At 52.8% G+C, this 21,718-nt stretch overlaps 1 protein-coding gene across 2 annotated transcripts in view; it reads right to left on the minus strand.

Moving 5' to 3' along the window:
* ARHGAP29 (Rho GTPase activating protein 29) overlaps window positions 1-12,127 on the minus strand; it is a 163,258-nt gene extending 151,131 nt beyond the window's left edge. For both annotated transcript variants that reach the window (XM_075322355.1, XM_075322354.1), the window contains exon 1: window positions 12,008-12,127. The gene's annotated coding sequence lies outside the window, so the exon portion shown is untranslated. The remainder of the gene's footprint in view (window positions 1-12,007) is intronic.
* Window positions 12,128-21,718: the final 9,591 nt, after the last annotated feature.

Genomic DNA, 21,718 nt, shown 5'->3' on the forward strand with positions numbered 1-21,718 from the left:
ACAGAGGTCACTGGGGAGACGGCACAGAGGTCACTGGGGAGACTGGGGAGACGGCACAGAGGTCACTGGGGAGACTGGGGAGACGGCACAGAGGTCACTGGGGAGACTGGGGAGACGGCACAGAGGTCACTGGGGAGACTGGGGAGACGGCACAGATCACTGGGGAGACTGGGGAGACGGCACAGATCACTGGGGAGACTGGGGAGACGGCACAGATCACTGGGGAGACTGGGGAGACGGCACAGATCACTGGGGAGACTGGGGAGACGGCACAGATCACTGGGGAGACTGGGGAGACGGCACAGATCACTGGGGAGACTGGGGAGACGGCACAGATCACTGGGGAGACTGGGGAGACGGCACAGATCACTGGGGAGACTGGGGAGACGGCACAGATCACTGGGGAGACTGGGGAGACGGCACAGATCACTGGGGAGACTGGGGAGACGGCACAGATCACTGGGGAGACTGGGGAGACGGCACAGATCACTGGGGAGACTGGGGAGACGGCACAGATCGCTGGGGAGACTGGGGGGAGGGGGCACAGAGCGCTGGGGAGACTGGGGGGAGGGGGCACAGAGCGCTGGGGAGACTGGGGGGAGGGGGCACAGAGCGCTGGGGAGACTGGGGGGAGGGGGCACAGAGCGCTGGGGAGACTGGGGGGAGGGGGCACAGAGCGCTGGGGAGACTGGGGGGAGGGGGCACAGAGCGCTGGGGAGACTGGGGGGAGGGGGCACAGAGCGCTGGGGAGACTGGGGGGAGGGGGCACAGAGCGCTGGGGAGACTGGGGGGAGGGGGCACAGAGCGCTGGGGAGACTGGGGGGAGGGGGCACAGAGCGCTGGGGAGACTGGGGGGAGGGGGCACAGAGCGCTGGGGAGAAAGGAGGGGAGCAGAGCGCTGGGGAGAAAGGAGGGGAGCAGAGCGCTGGGGAGAAAGGAGGGGAGCAGAGTGCTGGGGGCACAGGCAGACCCGGGGGAGCTTGGAGGCAGTTAGAGAACTGGGGGAGGCCTGGATCACTGAGTGCTGAAGGTGGCTGCGGGCATGGAGAGCGCTGCCGGCGCACAGAGAGGAGCAGCTGCCGCCGGGCACAAGGAGCTGCCGCCACCGGGCACAGGTAGCCACCTGTATTAAGGACAGCTAAAAAACTACTGTTATTTTAAGTGATCTGTGCCGTCTCCCCAGTGATCTGTGCCGTCTCCCCAGTGATCTCTGTGCCCGATGTGTACTCTGGCTAGGAGTGCAGGGAGCCAGCGCTAAGCGGTGTGCGCTGGCAACCAAGGTAAATATCGGGTAACCAAGGGAAGTGCTTTGCTTGGTTACCCGATATTTACCTTAGTTACCAAGCGCAGCATCGCTTCCACGCGTCGCTGGTGGCTGGTCACTGGTGAGATCTGCCTGATTGACCGCTCGCCAGCAACCATTTGGCGACGCATCAGCGATCCTGACCAGGTCAGAACGCTGGTGGGATCGCTGGAGCGTCGCTAAAAGTGTGACGGTACCCTAACATGTTAAACATTGTGTAAAACAATGACCTGGTTGCAAATAAATTTTTTCATCGACGATTGTCATCCTCCGCAATGTAGAAAACGGAGTCACATAGAAAGGTAGAATTTTGCAATATTTATGACATTTTATGGCTGCAACATAAATGCATTTGTTCAAAGCCATTTTTATTATTATTATTTTTATTATTATAGACTGATACAAAAGTGTAAAAAGTTTAGAAAGTGACCTTTTTTGGGACTTTCATACAAATGCAATCATGACTATGTTATACCCTTTTCTCGTCACTTAGCATCTGAAGCCAAAAGTTACCCTATAACCTGGTGTAGTAAATAGAGTTAAAAACACCGATTATGACAATACATTTGGCAATTTCCCCAAAGATTATGTCTTTTGGTGTACAGATCCAGAAAAAGATGAGTTGCAGTACCAAGAACGGCCACTACACATAGTATGGCGCCACACTGCCCAGCAAACTAAGGACATACCTGTCCACCGCAGGGGTACAGCCCCAATAATCAGGTATCTATATAATATAATAATATTTATTCATTTATATAGCGCCATTTATTCCACAGTGCTTTACACATAATGGCAACACTATCCCCATTGGGGCTCACACTCTAAGTTCCCTATCAGTATCAAACCCCCTTTAAATATACCTAGGTACCCGTCCTCAATGAATTACACTGCAATATCACAATTCTGACGGTGGAAACGTTGCCCAATTCTTTTGCAAGCTGTATCTGTTTTGAAATTTGATTTTCAGCAGACAATAAAACTTCACAGGAGAGTAAGCAAAATGAATAGTATTTTCCATCTCTTCTTAGAAATGTCAGACTAGCATTACTTCCAAGATGGAAATCGTACACCCAGGAATTCCACATAACCCTGCTGAAAAGCAGATGTGCCAGTAGTTCCAGGCGAGATTAGATCCCAACTTCAAATGGCCGAGGGGGACGTGCGCGTCAATCACAGATACGGTTCACACCGTCTGAGCCCCCGAGTCACCACAATTATCACCGCGTCTCAATTATGTTGTCTCTATACCTTGTATAGAATACATACTAATATATATATATATATATATATATATATATATATATATATATATATAATTTTATATTACACACACATATATACACACAGCGAGAGAAAGATTTTATATGTACACACATGCACAGGGGAAAAAAAAAAAAAAGTAAAAAATCTGAGTTGTTCTATGTGCACATATATACATTGTCTAAAGTTGATGATTCCAACCAGAATGAGCCATCGTCTGGTGAAATGAAACAACGAATGATAGTTTTATCTGACTGATCACAGATACTGATGGTCAGAAATGTAGTGGACTGTCTTTGGATTAAGGCCCCGTCACACACAACGAGATCGCTAACGAGATCGCAGCTGGGTCACGGTTTCTGTGACGCAGCAATGATCTCGCCAGCGATCTCGTTAAGTGTGACACCTACCAGCGATCAGGCCCCTGCTCTGAGGTCGCCGGTCATTGCAGAATGGTCCAGGCGATTTTCTTCAAAGGCGATGTCCTGCTGGGCAGGACGCATCGCTGTGTTTGACGCTTACCAACGACCTCCTGTGCTGCTGTGGCACAGTCCCAACGCCCGCCGAGATCGTTATACAGGTCGCCGATTGTTACAGAGTTGTTGGTAAGGTCTGACTGTGCGACATCTCACCAGCGACCTCCCAGCAATCCTTATACATAGAGCTTATATAACTAATTGCCAAACTGGACTAAAATGTGTAAGGCTGAGTTAACAAGTCAAGTAATCAACTGTTAGAACGGATCCAGCAGAGATCCGTTGGCAAAAACGTTTTGTAAACACAACTTTGTTTTGAAAAAAATTGATTCTTGCAGGATCAATTTTTTTTTTTTTTTTTTAACATGGGAGTCTATGGAAATGGATCCATTAACGGATTGCTATTTGGGATCTAATTTTTCTTACAGGATCAATTTCATATGGAAGATAAATAGCAATCAGGTAACGGATCCGTTTTCCATAGACTCTCATGTGAAAAAACGGATTCCGCAAAAATAATTTTTTTCAAAACTTACAAGAAACTTGTGTCAGCAGAACTTTTTTGCCAACGGATCACTGAAGGATCTGTTCTAACGGATGATTACCGGATATGTGAACTCAGCCCAGGACTGCATCAGCGAAACAATCCCTCACCAGGCGATTGTTTGTTCTACCATCAACCTACCTCTAATGTGCCCGGCCACATTAAAGGTCCCACACACAAGGTCAAATTATGGCTCCATTCTCTATAGTCAAAACAGGGCACCCTTCCACCAAACCAGTGCACCTGCGTGCCCAGTTCAATAAGTTCAGCGTCCCTGTTACGTAGTCATCCTGGAAGGCTTCTTTCTTTATTACAATCCTGGACTCATGCTTAGACTCATGCGCTCGATTCTTCATCTCCTATCCAGCATCTTGGCTGCTCAGCTGAATCCTGGCACATGCTACAGCTGAATCCTGGCACATGCTACAGCTGAATCCTGGCACATGCTACACAGCAGCACTGCACCTGAACCTGCCTTCGATTACCCAAAATTACTACTTTCTATTTCATTAAATTTATTTCATATATCTTCTATGCTCATAAGCACCATTTATTTCATATTTACAATGTGCATTACTGTCATTCCTCCCTATAGAGGGTCTTACTTTTTTTTTTTTTTTAATTGTGGTGCTTTTGCATGTGTAGTGTATGCTCTTCAGCTCACTTGAAAAAGAAGCCTTGGTGGCTTGAAACGCGTTGTGCCTTTGACAAGTTGCTTTTTTTTCTTTACCACTGGCTGAACCATTCTCTCCTTGCAACTAGGTCCTACACACCACTGGCGAAGTGCCACCATACACCAGAGGTTCTTCTATATACTTAACTAAAGGTCAAGAACTTGTTCTGTAAGGGTTGTGACACTGGCTGCTCTGCCCCCATTTACAGTCCTACAATAGGGTTGTACCTATAGCAAAACACTAGGGCGAGCCGCCGTAATTGACGCTGGCTATACCTTGTCTTGTGTGCTACCCTGACACACTACCCCTAATAGCGCCTTCATTCCCTGGCTTGGTTCCTCTTTCTTTTCTGCTATCCATTCAACCAATGGAGAACTACATTGCAAAAACGTTACATTTCTCTATGCCAGAAGAGATCTGAGGACAAAAAAAAAAAACAACTTAATTTAGTGGTAGGAGCCGCTTTCATCAGGCATTTATGTTCTCATAAAGGCCCCTACACATTAGACTAACATTGCTCGAACCCACCAATATCAGACAGAAGTGTATGGTGCATAAACGCCTCCTTAAAAGGGAACCTGTCATCAGAAATTTAGCTTGAAACCTAAAAAGTTTCCCCCTCTGCAGCTCCTGGGCTGCATTCTAGGTTCCGGTACTTTTTGTGGCCCCTTTTAAACCAAATTAAATACTTTATAAACTTGTACCTTTTGCTATGTAAATTTTGTAAATCGTCCATGGGGGCGGGCTCTCTGCTGACCATTGCTGTTCCCCCTGCAGATTGACGCCGTCCCCCCACGCTCCATTTTATCCATCAGGACGCCGCCCAATGCGCCCGAGGTGCCGTCCACGCCAGGATCGCTGGTGACGTGTGTCACAGGCACGAGTTATGGGCGGCGCTGTAATTGCATCACAAGTGCCCGCCCATAATCTCGTGGACGCGCGATCCCCCACTGCCTCCAGCGTTCTGCGCAAGCGCTCGCCGGCCAAATAACCCGACGTCACCTCTTTCCCATCTTACCCTGCAGCAGGGCAAGATGGGAAAGAGGCGACGTCGGGTCATCTGGCCAGCAAGCGCTTGCGCAGAACGCTGGAGGCAGAGGGGAAAGTGCAGTCACGAGGTTATGGGCGGCACTTGCTGATGACACTCACAGCGCCGCCCATAACCTCGTGCGTGCACAAAACGTCACCAGCGGTCACACGTGCACACAGTGCACAGTCCCGCTACAGTCGCACAGCGCATGCTCGGGACCACGGGCGCCCAGGGGCGGCGTCCTGAGATATGAAATTCAGCGTTGGGGGGGGGCGGCGTAAATCTGCTGGAGGAACAGCAACGGTCAGCAGAGAGCCCGCCCCCATGGACGATTCTCAAAATTTACATAGCAAAAGGTACAAGTTTATAAAGTATTTAATTTGGTTTAAAAGGGGCCACAAAAAGTACAGGAACCTGCTAGAATGCAGCCCAGGAGCTGCGGAGGGGGAAACTTTTAGGTTTAAAGCAAAATTTCTGATGACAGGTTCCCTTTAATCTGGAGAGAAATGTCTGGAGAGTCCAAATTTGGACAGCCAATGCGGTTATCTTTGGTGTTAAAGAGCTGCAATCAGGAGTGTGGCAGCGGCTTTCCTGTTAATGGGGGACGTAATCCCCACAGCACATTTAGAAGAATGATCACATTGTTAAAATGTAAATTTCCATTCCCTTCATACAGTATATATAGCACTGATACTCATTGTATAGAGAGAGGATTAGGAGGCTGTAGTGTACCGGCGACCGCACACAGCCTCCATCTCTGGGGCTTCCACCTGACAGAGCCAAACAGAGGGGAACTTTCCCCAAAGGAACGAAAGTCATGACCGAGACCAGGACAATACACTCATCGTTGTTCTGAAACAAGGTTTCTGTTTTCAGGTTGTTGCTTTTAGGCTTACACGTGACAACCATCTACAGAGAGATAATTAGTAAATATTGACGAAACATTGGTAACATGTAGGAAGAGAGCAGCAATCCCAAGAGGACAAGGGAAGACACCAAAGACACAATCACATCCTGATAGCTAACATCTAAGGTGTATAACATTGGGAATGGAGGGGGAAACAGAGGGCGACGGGGGGAGGGGGGCGGGGAAAACAAAGGGCGACAGGGCAGGGGGCAAGGGAAACAGAGGGCGACGGGGGAGGGGGGTGTTTTGCATAAGAGAGGGTGGCGGGGGTGCATAAGAGAGGGCGACAGGGGAAGGGGGGTGTTTTGCACAAGAGAGGGCGACGGGGGTGGTGTGCAAAAGGGGGGGGCGACGCAGAGACAGGGGGGGGGGGCGACGCAGAGACAGGGGAGGGGGCGACGCAGAGACAGGGGGGGGCGACGCAGAGACAGGGGGGGGGCGACGCAGAGACAGGGGGGGGCGACGCAGAGACAGGGGGGGGGCGACGCAGAGACAGGGGGGGGGCGACGCAGAGACAGGGGGGGGGGCGACGCAGAGACAGGGGGGGGGGCGACGCAGAGACAGGGGGGGGGCGACGCAGAGACAGGGGGGGGGCGACGCAGAGACAGGGGGGGGGCGACGCAGAGACAGGGGGGGGGCGACGCAGAGACAGGGGGGGGGCGACGCAGAGACAGGGGGGGGGGCGACGCAGAGACAGGGGGGGGGGCGACGCAGAGACAGGGGGGGGGCGACGCAGAGACAGGGGGGGGGGGCGACGCAGAGACAGGGGGGGGGGCGACGCAGAGACAGGGGGGGGGCGACGCAGAGACAGGGGGGGGGCGACGCAGAGACAGGGGGGGGGCGACGCAGAGACAGGGGGGGGGGGCGACGCAGAGACAGGGGGGGGGGCGACGCAGAGACAGGGGGGGGGGGGCGACGCAGAGACAGGGGGGGGGGGGCGACGCAGAGACAGGGGGGGGGGGCGACGCAGAGACAGGGGGGGGGGGCGACGCAGAGACAGGGGGGGGGCGACGCAGAGACAGGGGGGGGGGCGACGCAGAGACAGGGGGGGGGCGACGCAGAGACAGGGGGGGGCGACGCAGAGACAGGGGGGGGGCGACGCAGAGACAGGGGGGGGGCGACGCAGAGACAGGGGGGGGGGCGACGCAGAGACAGGGGGGGGGGCGACGCAGAGACAGGGGGGGGGGCGACGCAGAGACAGGGGGGGGGGGCGACGCAGAGACAGGGGGGGGGGCGACGCAGAGACAGGGGGGGGCGACGCAGAGACAGGGGGGGGGGCGACGCAGAGACAGGGGGGGGGCGACGCAGAGACAGGGGGGGGCGACGCAGAGACAGGGGGGGGCGACGCAGAGACAGGGGGGGGGGCGACGCAGAGACAGGGGGGGGGGCGACGCAGAGACAGAGGGGGGGGGGCGACGCAGAGACAGGGGGGGGGGCGACGCAGAGACAGGGGGGGGGGGGCGACGCAGAGACAGGGGGGGGGGGCGACGCAGAGACAGGGGGGGGGGCGACGCAGAGACAGGGGGGGGGGCGACGCAGAGACAGGGGGGGGGGGCGACGCAGAGACAGGGGGGGGGGGCGACGCAGAGACAGGGGGGGGGGCGACGCAGAGACAGGGGGGGGGGGCGACGCAGAGACAGGGGGGGGGGCGACGCAGAGACAGGGGGGGGGGCGACGCAGAGACAGGGGGGGGGGCGACGCAGAGACAGGGGGGGGGGCGACGCAGAGACAGGGGGGGGGCGACGCAGAGACAGGGGGGGGGGCGACGCAGAGAGACTTAAAAATTTAAACTTTTAAAAAACGTTTGCGCTTTTACTGCTACAATTCAGAATCCATGACTAGTGGAGTTTGGGATTCCCAGACCCTTTATTGATCATAGAAACAGAGGTAGGAGTCTTCAGTTGATCCTTGGAACTGGAGCAGACTGCTATATGTTACATGGGCACTGAGGACAACAGATATTCGTGGAAAACTTGATCTGCTTTGTTTGATTTTTCCGCCAATAGAAAAAAAAAAAAAGTTGACAGCGTCCCAGAGTAGGTGAAGAAATCCCATACCTTTTTATTCTGTCATGTATGCAAGGATTCAACCTACTATGGGTCTTTTTCAAGCATTCTTTCCATCAGTCGTTATGGTTTAGTTGTACAGCCCTTCATGCTGCGTGACAGTCCTACGAGATCAGGCCACTGGCGAGATCAACTGGACAGTCGCTGTTGTTAGTCCAGAACATCAACCTTCACAGGACAGCCATGATCGTCAGGGGGTTTAGAAAATAATGTGAAATCCCTCACGTATGGCAGCTGTAGAGGTATTGCCTTAGGGTACAATATGGTGCGGTGCCGACAGATGAAGATGATTCCCATAGATCTCCGGTACAAAGTCCATGAACAAGAGTCAAGTCTGCACAGAACCTTACAGTGGAAAAATCAGGAGAGGACATTCCAAAATTACCAGAACACCCACCGATATCAGAGAGGAGGCGGCTACACACCGGCGCTCAGCTCATTAAAACCAGTGTCAGGGACTATTCAATCATAGAGAGATGTAAAGGAATGCCACTTTAAAAACAAAAACATGGAGCCGATCCAACGGGACATGAGCAGCGTATAAACTATAGTCTACTCAGGGTTAATCTTCAATCCCTAGGACCTCGCCTGCAGATGTGGGGACATCCATCTATGTATAGAGGCATCAAGCTTGTATTGATACATTCATTTTTTTTATTTTACTTATATATCGCCACCATATTCCACAGCGCTTTACAGGCATCATCACTGTCCCCATAGGGGCTGACAATCTATAGTCCCCATCAGTACGTCTTTGTCAAACATCCAGGTTCTTGTGTATCCGGGAACCCCAAAATTTTTCACTTTATAAGAAACTCTGGAAAAATACGTAATTACTTACCGGTAATGTGTTTTTTCCGAACCCATGACGGCACCCTTATATCGTGGTGCCGTCATATGGTGAGGGAAAAAAATGCCCCCTCCGCTCCCCCTTCCAAATGCAGTTTTAAAGTGCCACACATCATACAGTGGATGCTAAGCGCACTCTGGCTGCAGATGGATCGTATACGCTCGTGGTTACCACGGTCTGGCAGCCATGTGTAAATACTCTGTAAGCCGTAACTCCACCAAGAAGAGCCACGAACCAAAACCCCGTAATCAGTCCATATAAACACATACCGTAACGAGAAAACTCTCCGGGTCACATGTGCCCTGTATAATGGAGGGCCAGCTCTGTGCGTCTACAGGTAAGAGGCCAATGAAATCAGGGCTGGATCTGTTCACACCTTGCAGTAATATATGCAGCCCCATAATTAGGCCCCCAAATTAGAAGAATAACTCATCTGTGCCTGGTAAATGGCTGAACTCCTCAAAAAATCCCCCCGTCTATATCCTCATCCGAGAGCACGGGTAACTCAGTCCTCAGCAGATGATGAAATGTTAGTCAGGCCCCGAGGCCGGTCACATATATTACATTCCAGGCTCTGGAACTGAAAACAGTATTATGTCTACAGACCCAAAAATCTGGGTAATCTTACAGGACAGAGTTATCTTTCCTGATCTATTGTTCCTCCACTGATCCCCCTCCTCACGTCACAGTTTGTGGTACTGCTGATCCCCCTCCTCACGACACAGTTTGTGGCACCGCTGATCCCCCTCCTCATGACACAGTTTGTGGCACCGCTGATCCCCCTCCTCATGACACAGTTTGTGGCACTGCTGATCCCCCTCCTCACGTCACAGTTTGTGGCACTGCTGATCCCCCTCCTCACGTCACAGTTTGTGGCACTGCTGATCCCCCTCCTCACGACACAGTTTGTGGTACTGCTGATCCCCCTCCTCACGACACAGTTTGTGGTACTGCTGATCCCCCTCCTCACGACACAGTTTGTGGTACTGCTGATCCCCCTCCTCACGACACAGTTTGTGGTACTGCTGATCCCCCTCCTCACGACACAGTTTGTGGTACTGCTGATCCCCCTCCTCACGACACAGTTTGTGGTACTGCTGATCCCCCTCCTCACGACACAGTTTGTGGCACTGCTGATCCCCCTCCTCACGACACAGTTTGTGGTACTGCTGATCCCCCTCCTCACGACACAGTTTGTGGTACTGCTGATCCCCCTCCTCACGACACAGTTTGTGGTACTGCTGATCCCCCTCCTCACGACACAGTTTGTGGCACTGCTGATCCCCCTCCTCACGACACAGTTTGTGGCACTGCTGATCCCCCTCCTCACGTCACAGTTTGTGGTACTGCTGATCCCCCTCCTCACGACACAGTTTGTGGCACCGCTGATACCCCTCCTCACGTCACAGTTTGTGGCACCGCTGATCCCCCTCCTCACGTCACAGTTTGTGGCACCGCTGATCCCCCTCCTCACGTCACAGTTTGTGGCACCGCTGATCCCCCTCCTCACGTCACAGTTTGTGGCACTGCTGATCCCCCTCCTCACGTCACAGTTTGTGGCACTGCTGATCCCCCTCCTCACGTCACAGTTTGTGGCACTGCTGATCCCCCTCCTCACGTCACAGTTTGTGGCACTGCTGATCCCCCTCCTCACGTCACAGTTTGTGGCGCCGATTCTTTGTGGCAGAGTTACACGGTTATCAGTGTTGACAATAGTCATCAGCTTTAGAATATCTTACTGACCATCTAACTTCCCCCCTGCACTTCCAGCCGCCCGTACACACTCCTAGTGCTGGTGTATTGGTGTGGGCAATGTCCGCCACTTCTGGGTATGAAGCAGCTGGTACAACACGAAAGAGCCTACAACAACCCGGAGTTACTGACACAACAGCTGGAAAAGTTGCCCTCACTGCCCGCGACCCTACAGAAGCGATCAGCATCGCCACCATCAGCACAGAAGACTGAGGAGGAAGCAGAGCCACACGGTGGAGTCGCCTGTGCCCAGACAGGGGCCAACCGGAAGGATGGAGCTGACCCCGGCCCCTGACGTGCCCAGACAGGGGCCAACCGGAAGGATGGAGCTGACCCCGGCCCCTGACGTGCCCAGACAGGTGCCAACCAGAAGGATTGCGCTGACCCTGGCCCCTGCTGTGCCCAGACAGGTGCCCACCAGAAGGATGGCGCTGACCCCAGCCCCTGCTGTGCCCAGACAGGGGCCAACCGGAAGGATGGAGCTGACCCCGGCCCCTGACGTGCCCAGACAGGTGCCCACCAGAAGGATGGCGCTGACCCCAGCCCCTGCTGTTCCAAGAGAGGTGCCAACCAGAATGATGGCGCTGACCCCGGCCCCTGCTGTGCCCAGAGAGGTGCCAACCAGAATGATGGCGCTGACCCCTGCCCCTGCTGTTCCAAGAGAGGTGCCAACCAGAAGGATGGCGCTGACCCCTGCCCCTGCTGTTCCAAGAGAGGTGCCCACCAGAAGGATGGCGCTGACCCTGATCTCTGACCACACCAAGCCAATAATAATAATCTTCTGGCACCAACATATTCCGCAGCACTTTACAATTCAGAGGGGACATGTACAGACAATATGAGGAGGGTCACACCAGAAAGTCTGATCACCAATCAGATTGTGCCAATCAGCCCAGATGTGCGATCCCCATTCATTATAATGGGCCAGTGAGGACAGCCAGGGCCGGGGCCAGCGGTGCCCACCACAGAGAGGCCACACTGCACACCGGGGCTCGGCCGACCACTTCTCCCATCGCCCTGACAGCAGCAGGCTGGGAATGTAGTCTGCAAACAGCTGGAGACCTCGGGCAGCTCCGTGCTCAACTCGCACAAAGAAGCAAAACAAGTCCCGGAGCCTCCGCGCTCGGCGCTGCCGGCATTACCTGTACGGCAGGACTGCAGCATCCCCACAGCTCCGCGCACTCACGGGCTGACCGAGCGCCTAACGGTCACAAAAGTCCCGGCAACACGCAAGCTCCAACCGACGACCGCCGCGCAGCGCCGCCTGTGAGAGACTGGCGCCGCCACCGCTCTCCAGCGCACACAGCGCGCACAGACACGCCCACCCTGCTCCGAGACCACGCCTCCTCAATGTAAGGCCATACACAAACACGAACACAAGCCGCGCCTACGAGCTGTCAATCACCGCCCGTAGCTCCGCCTTCATTCCGCGAATGCCTTCTAAACCAAAGAACTACCGCCCACTCCCTAGTGTAGTCACGCCCACTACCTCGTGTAGTCACGCCCACTCCCCGTGTAGCCACGCCCACTCCGGCCAAGATATCGCTGCTGTGCGCCTGTGCTTCCTATTCATTTCAATAGGAAAAACGCACCCATAATGCACATGTTGGGTTTATTTTTTTAACATGCAGCATGTCAATTCTTTGACTCAATTTCCACCTATAAATTGCAGCAACAAAAGCGTTTTTGCTTTAGATTTTATTGTTTTTATATTTTTTTTTCACAGAAATACGTAAAAAGTCCTCCCTATCACTACACCCTATAATGTAATGTAAAAAGGCATAAAAAAAACCATAAGAGAAAAAAAGAGAGTAAAAAACACCAGACCTGATTCATAATTTGGGTTTTTTGTGTTGTATTCGTTCCCCTTTTTGCGCCAAATTCTTCAAAATGGCACTCGCGGTTTATTAATTTTGCGCAAAGTAAAAGCAGTTGTTTATTTTTGCGCCTTTTTAATGCAAAAAGTTCCATATTCTGCAAAAAGTGAGCAAAGTTTCTGGAAAAAAAAATCCTTCCAGTCGGGGAAAGATGTTTAGCAATAGTCACATGGACATAAAATTTAGAAACGGAACTAAACAAAAACAACTTTAAAAAAAAGCTGAAAAGCTGAATTGTCGCAAATCAAAAAGTTTCTAATTGAGAGGTCTTCATGCCCCAATAAAATGGCAAAAATGCAATGATGAGGTGCAGTATATTATCACCAGAGGTCGTTCACATTGAGATCAATGATTCTTAGCAGCAAAAAATGCGCAAAAATTGCAGCACAAATGTATAAAATAAATGCATGGAATATCCGCTGCGGTTCTCTAGACATAGTGTTCGGTTTTTCCGGCAGAAAAAAAAAACTGCATCAAAATCAGTTTCCTTATGCCATGAGCTCAGGATGAGTGTTTAGTGAGATTTTCACGCGGAGTATTTTCGCATGGTCAAAAACGCAACGTCTTAAGGGCACTTTACACGCTGCGATATCACTAGCGCGCGTACCTGCCCCCGTCGGTTGTGCGTCACAGGCAAATCGCTGCCCGTGGCACACAACATCGCTTACACCCGTCACACTACTTACCTTCCCTGCGCTCTGGCCGGCGAACCGCCTCCTTTCTAAGGGGGCGATTTGTGCGGCGTCACACGGCAGCCGTCCAATAGAAGTGGAGGGGCGGAGATGAGCGGCTGGAATATCCCGCCCACCTCCTTCCTTCCTCATTGCCGGTGGACGCAGGTAAGGAGATGTTCGTCGTTCCTGCGTTGTCACACACAGCGGTGTGTGGTGCCGCAGGAACGACAAACAACCAGCGGCATGCACCATCAATGATATTTGGAAAAGGAGCGACGTGTCAACGATCAACGATTTTTGACGTTTTTTGCGCTCGTTGATCGTCGCTCCTAGGTGTCACACGCTGCGATGTCGCTAACGACACCGGATGTGCGTCACTAACGACGTGACCCCGGTGATATATCGTTAGCAATGTCGCAGCGTGTAAAGCACCCTTTAGGCTAGGTTCACATTTCCATTGTTTTGCATCAGTCATATGCGTTGCGTGACGCTTTTGACTGATGCGTTGTACAACGGATGACAAGAATTGGAATGCATTGTTATGATAAAGCAGATTCCGTTCTAAAACGAGAGAGAACGATCAGCTGATCACCCGGCGGCCGTCTTCTGTGAGCGATCAGCTGATCTCCCGGCCGCCGGCTTTTGAGAGTGATCAGCTGATCTCCCAGCCGCCGGCTTTTGAGAGTGATCAGCTGATCTCCCGGCCGCCGGCTTTTGAGAATGATCAGCTGATCACCCGGCGGCCGGCTTCTGTGAACGATCAGCTGATCGGCCGGCTATTGTGAACAATCAGCTGATCGTTCGGCCGCCGAGAGAGAGAGAGACAATCATTTGAATGATTAAACACAAGATTTGAGCATGCGCAGTGAAAACATAAGGATTCCGCTGCTCAAAAAATGTTACATGCTGCGTTCCTGCCGCCCAACGGTCAGTCGTTCCACGATTGATCAGTTGGGCGGCGGATGTAACGCAAGGGTATCAGTCGCAATCCGCCGCTCATACAAGTCTATGGGAAACAACGGAATCAGCCAAACGGATTGCGTTGTTTATCAGAGGATTGTGACTGATCATAAACAACGGAAATGTGAACCTAGCCTTACAGTTCCAGCAAAGTGGATGGATGTCACATCCGGGTAATCGGAGGAAGTGTGTCCACTGCACCAAGGTACCATTCACTGACCCAGGGTAGCGGACCTAGATGGCCCCCAAGTCTTCACTACTACCACTGGAGGTACACATTCTGATAAGTGTCGCCCCAAGGGATCCTGTTACCTCAACAGATGGAGCCACAGGACGTAGACCAGGGACAGATGAGGCAGAGGAGTAGTTCGGGACTGACTGGCACCAGTGGTAACAGGCAGATGGAAGATACTTGCAGGAACTGGAGGTAACCAGATGGACACAAGCGGGAACACAGGCACTACTTGACGTAAACAGAGATAGAATTACAGACTAATACGAAATGTGAAATAGCAAGGGGGGTCTGACAACTAGCACGGGCAGACTAACTACGGGGCCACGTTGAACAGGCACGTCCCAATGGGGGAAGAATGCCTTATGAGCACTGAGCCTAATGGCAGGGAACGGGAGGCACGTCCAGGTAAGGTTGCATTGGCCCTTTAAGAAAAAGAACAATGCACACACGAGAGCCTTACTGCGCATGCGCGGTCCTTGGGAGTCTGAGGACGGAGCAGGCAGCGAGGAGCAGGCGGGGACAGTGGGGAAATCGTGGAGCCCCTGACACGCAGGTAATGGGGGCGCCAACAGGACAAGAGAGCCCCAAGGACCTCGGGGTCGGTGAAGGGCAGCGAGCACTCCTGGGCTGGGAGTGCCGATAGTGTGACAATGGATTTATAGGAATCTCCTGCACACTGCACTTCTTTTTGCTCAGTGTAACATGTCAATTTCTCTTGCGGGTACAAAGAGTTTTCTGTGCAGATTTTCCCCTTAGGCCAGAATCACACTTGCAGTGTCTCGTGTAAGTCTGGCATTGTATCACCCGGCACAGCCGCACACTCTCCTGACAGAAGCGGGTCAGCTGCATGTATTTCTATGTAGCTGAGATGCTGCCGTCAGGAGAGCGGCAGGCCGTGCCGGGTGATGCGATGCGAGACTCACACGAGACACTCGCAAATGTGACTCTTCACTAGGACTTACATTAGATGCGGAAAATCTGCAGATAAAAAACGCTCATGCGTTTTTAGTGCACACATCAAAAACACATGTAATCCCTATCAATACAGTTTTGTCAAAACCAAATAGCAGGAAGTATCAAAAGCTAAGCAGCTTTATTTAAAACATGACAAATCAACAAGAGACATAAAACGCAGCATTAAAAGTGTGATAAAAACGTACGTTAACCCTTTACTGACATAGGACGTACTGATACTTCCAAGGTCGTGCCCCTGCCTTTAATTCAGGCTCACACACTGAACCCGCATATTTCCCGCACTTGATACAGAGCTTCTCACACTCATCACCGCTGCAGAGCTTCTCACACTCATCACTGCTGCAGAGCTTCTCACACTCATCACCGCTGCAGAGCTTCTCACACTCATCACTGCTGCAGAGCTTCTCACACTCATCACCGCTGCAGAGCTTCTCACACTCATCACCGCTGCAGAGCTTCTCACACTCATCACCGCTGCAGAGCTTCTCACACTCATCACCGCTGCAGAGCTTCTCACACTCATCACTGCTGCAGAGCTTCTCCCACTCATCACCGCTGCAGAGCTTCTCACACTCATCACCACTGCAGAGCTGCTCACACTCATCACCACTGCAGAGCTTCTCCCACTCATCACCGCTGCAGAGCTTCTCACACTCATCACCACTGCAGAGCTTCTCACACTCATCACCACTGCAGAGCTGCTCACACTCATCACCGCTGCAGAGCTTCTCACACTCATCACCACTGCAGAGCTTCTCACACTCATCACCGCTGCAGAGCTTCTCACACTCATCACCACTGCAGAGCTTCTCACACTCATCACCACTGCAGAGCTGCTCACACTCATCACCGCTGCAGAGCTTCTCACACTCATCACCACTGCAGAGCTTCTCACACTCATCACCGCTGCAGAGCTTCTCACACTCATCACCACTGCAGAGCTTCTCACACTCATCACTGCTGCAGAGCTTCTCACACTCATCACCGCTGCAGAGCTTCTCACACTCATCACCGCTGCAGAGCTTCTCACACTCATCACTGCTGCAGAGCTTCTCACACTCATCACCGCTGCAGAGCTTCTCACACTCATCACCGCTGCAGAGCTTCTCACACTCATCACCGCTGCAGAGCTTCTCACACTCATCACTGCTGCAGAGCTTCTCACACTCATCACCGCTGCAGAGCTTCTCACACTCATCACTGCTGCAGAGCTTCTCACACTCATCACCGCTGCAGAGCTTCTCACACTCATCACCGCTGCAGAGCTTCTCACACTCATCACCGCTGCAGACATTCTCACACTCATCACCGCTGCAGAGCTTCTCCCACTCATCACTGCTGCAGAGCTTCTCACACTCATCACCGCTGCAGAGCTTCTCACACTCATCAATGCTGCAGAGCTTCTCCCACTCATCACTGCTGCAGAGCTTCTCACACTCATCACCGCTGCAGAGCTTCTCACACTCATCAATGCTGCAGAGCTTCTCACACTCATCACCGCTGCAGAGCTTCTCACACTCATCACTGCTGCAGAGCTTCTCACACTCATCACCACTGCAGACATTCTCACACTCATCACTGCTGCAGAGCTTCTCACACTCATCACCGCTGCAGAGCTTCTCACACTCATCACCGCTGCAGAGCTTCTCACACTCATCACTGCTGCAGAGCTTCTCACACTCATCACCGCTGCAGAGCTTCTCACACTCATCACTGCTGCAGAGCTTCTCACACTCATCACCGCTGCAGAGCTTCTCACACTCATCACTGCTGCAGAGCTTCTCACACTCATCACCGCTGCAGAGCTTCTCACACTCATCACTGCTGCAGAGCTTCTCACACTCATCACCGCTGCAGAGCTTCTCACACTCATCACCGCTGCAGAGCTTCTCACACTCATCACCGCTGCAGAGCTTCTCACACTCATCACCGCTGCAGAGCTTCTCACACTCATCACTGCTGCAGAGCTTCTCCCACTCATCACCGCTGCAGAGCTTCTCACACTCATCACCGCTGCAGAGCTTCTCACACTCATCACCGCTGCAGAGCTTCTCACACTCATCACCGCTGCAGAGCTTCTCACACTCATCACCGCTGCAGAGCTTCTCACACTCATCACCGCTGCAGAGCTTCTCACACTCATCACTGCTGCAGAGCTTCTCACACTCATCACCGCTGCAGAGCTTCTCACACTCATCACTGCTGCAGAGCTTCTCACACTCATCACCGCTGCAGAGCTTCTCACACTCATCACCGCTGCAGAGCTTCTCACACTCATCACCGCTGCAGACATTCTCACACTCATCACCGCTGCAGAGCTTCTCCCACTCATCACTGCTGCAGAGCTTCTCACACTCATCACCGCTGCAGAGCTTCTCACACTCATCAATGCTGCAGAGCTTCTCCCACTCATCACTGCTGCAGAGCTTCTCACACTCATCACCGCTGCAGAGCTTCTCACACTCATCAATGCTGCAGAGCTTCTCACACTCATCACCGCTGCAGAGCTTCTCACACTCATCACTGCTGCAGAGCTTCTCACACTCATCACCACTGCAGACATTCTCACACTCATCACTGCTGCAGAGCTTCTCACACTCATCACCGCTGCAGAGCTTCTCACACTCATCACCGCTGCAGAGCTTCTCACACTCATCACTGCTGCAGAGCTTCTCACACTCATCACCGCTGCAGAGCTTCTCACACTCATCACTGCTGCAGAGCTTCTCACACTCATCACCGCTGCAGAGCTTCTCACACTCATCACTGCTGCAGAGCTTCTCACACTCATCACCGCTACAGAGCTTCTCACACTCATCACCGCTGCAGAGCTTCTCACACTCATCACCGCTGCAGAGCTTCTCACACTCATCACCGCTGCAGAGCTTCTCACACTCATCACCGCTGCAGAGCTTCTCACACTCATCACTGCTGCAGAGCTTCTCACACTCATCACCGCTGCAGAGCTTCTCACACTCATCACCGCTGCAGAGCTTCTCACACTCATCACCGCTGCAGAGCTTCTCACACTCATCACCGCTGCAGAGCTTCTCACACTCATCACTGCTGCAGAGCTTCTCACACTCATCACCGCTGCAGAGCTTCTCACACTCATCACCGCTGCAGAGCTTCTCACACTCATCACCGCTGCAGAGCTTCTCACACTCATCACTGCTGCAGAGCTTCTCACACTCATCACCGCTGCAGAGCTTCTCACACTCATCACTGCTGCAGAGCTTCTCACACTCATCACCGCTGCAGACATTCTCACACTCATCACCGCTGCAGAGCTTCTCCCACTCATCACTGCTGCAGAGCTTCTCACACTCATCACCGTTATAGAGCTTCTCCCACTCATCACTGCTGCAGAGCTTCTCACACTCATCAATGCTGCAGAGCTTCTCCCACTCATCACTGCTGCAGAGCTTCTCACACTCATCACCGCTGCAGAGCTTCTCACACTCATCAATGCTGCAGAGCTTCTCACACTCATCACCGCTGCAGAGCTTCTCACACTCATCACTGCTGCAGAGCTTCTCACACTCATCACCACTGCAGACATTCTCACACTCATCACTGCTGCAGAGCTTCTCACACTCATCACCGCTGCAGAGCTTCTCACACTCATCACTGCTGCAGAGCTTCTCACACTCATCACCGCTGCAGAGCTTCTCACACTCATCACCGCTGCAGAGCTTCTCACACTCATCACCGCTACAGAGCTTCTCACACTCATCACCGCTGCAGAGCTTCTCCCACTCATCACTGCTGCAGAGCTTCTCACACTCATCACTGCTGCAGAGCTTCTCACACTCATCAATGCTGCAGAGCTTCTCACACTCATCACCGCTGCAGAGCTTCTCACACTCATCACCGCTGCAGAGCTTCTCACACTCATCACTGCTGCAGAGCTTCTCACACTCATCACTGCTGCAAAGCTTCTCACACTCATCACTGCTGCAGAGCTTCTCACACTCATCACCGCTGCAGAGCTTCTCACACTCATCACCGCTGCAGAGCTTCTCACACTCATCACTGCTGCAGAGCTTCTCACACTCATCACTGCTGCAGAGCTTCTCACACTCATCACTGCTGCAGAGCTTCTCACACTCATCACTGCTGCAGAGCTTCTCACACTCATCACTGCTGCAGAGCTTCTCACACTCATCACCGCTGCATAGCTTCTCACACTCATCACCGCTGCAGAGCTTCTCACACTCATCACCGCTGCAGAGCTTCTCACACTCATCACCGCTGCAGACATTCTCACACTCATCACCGCTGCAGAGCTTCTCACACTCATCACCGCTGCAGAGCTTCTCACACTCATCACCGTTATAGAGCTTCTCACACTCATCACTGCTGCAGAGCTTCTCACACTCATCACCACTGCAGACATTCTCACACTCATCACTGCTGCAGAGCTTCTCACACTCATCACCGCTGCAGAGCTTCTCACACTCATCACCGCTGCAGAGCTTCTCACACTCATCACCGCTGCAGAGCTTCTCACACTCATCACCGCTGCAGAGCTTCTCACACTCATCACCGCTGCAGAGCTTCTCACACTCATCACCGCTGCAGAGCTTCTCACACTCATCACCGCTGCAGAGCTTCTCACACTCATCACCGCTGCAGAGCTTCTCACACTCATCACCGCTGCAGAGCTTCTCACACTCATCACCGCTGCAGAGCTTCTCACACTCATCACCGCTGCAGAGCTTCTCACACTCATCACCGCTGCAGAGCTTCTCACACTCATCACTGCTGCAAAGCTTCTCACACTCATCACTGCTGCAGAGCTTCTCACACTCATCACCGCTGCAGAGCTTCTCACACTCATCACCGCTGCAGAGCTTCTCACACTCATCACTGCTGCAGAGCTTCTCACACTCATCACTGCTGCAGAGCTTCTCACACTCATCACTGCTGCAGAGCTTCTCACACTCATCACTGCTGCAGAGCTTCTCACACTCATCACCGCTGCATAGCTTCTCACACTCATCACCGCTGCAGAGCTTCTCACACTCATCACCGCTACAGAGCTTCTCACACTCATCACTGCTGCAGAGCTTCTCACACTCATCACTGCTGCAGAGCTTCTCACACTCATCACCGCTGCAGAGCTTCTCACACTCATCACCGCTGCAGAGCTTCTCACACTCATCACTGCTGCAGAGCTTCTCACACTCATCACCGCTATAGAGCTTCTCACACTCATCACCGCTGCAGAGCTTCTCCCACTCATCACTGCTGCAGAGCTTCTCACACTCATCACCGCTGCAGAGCTTCTCACACTCATCACTGCTGCAGAGCTTCTCACACTCATCACCGCTATAGAGCTTCTCACACTCATCACTGCTGCAGAGCTTCTCACACTCATCACCGCTATAGAGCTTCTCACACTCATCACTGCTGCAGAGCTTCTCACACTCATCACCGCTGCAGAGCTTCTCACACTCATCACCGCTGCAGACATTCTCACACTCATCACCGCTACAGAGCTTCTCACACTCATCACCGCTGCAGAGCTTCTCACACTCATCACCGCTGCAGAGCTTCTCACACTCATCACCGCTATAGAGCTTCTCACACTCATCACTGCTGCAGAGCTTCTCACACTCATCACTGCTGCAGAGCTTCTCACACTCATCACCGCTGCAGAGCTTCTCACACTCATCACTGCTGCAGAGCTTCTCACACTCATCACCGCTGCAGAGCTTCTCACACTCATCACCGCTGCAGAGCTTCTCACACTCATCACCGCTATAGAGCTTCTCACACTCATCACCGCTACAGAGCTTCTCACACTCATCACTGCTGCAGAGCTTCTCACACTCATCACTGCTGCAGAGCTTCTCACACTCATCACCACTATAGAGCTTCTCCCACTCATCACCGCTGCAGAGCTTCTCACACTCATCACCGCTGCAGAGCTTCTCACACTCATCACCGCTATAGAGCTTCTCACACTCATCACTGCTGCAGAGCTTCTCACACTCATCACTGCTGCAGAGCTTCTCACACTCATCACCACTATAGAGCTTCTCCCACTCATCACCGCTGCAGAGCTTCTCACACTCATCACCGCTGCAGAGCTTCTCACACTCATCACCGCTATAGAGCTTCTCA

The sequence above is a fragment of the Anomaloglossus baeobatrachus genome, chromosome 8 (assembly GCF_048569485.1).
Source record: "Anomaloglossus baeobatrachus isolate aAnoBae1 chromosome 8, aAnoBae1.hap1, whole genome shotgun sequence".
Classification (NCBI taxonomy): Eukaryota; Metazoa; Chordata; class Amphibia; order Anura; family Aromobatidae; genus Anomaloglossus; species Anomaloglossus baeobatrachus.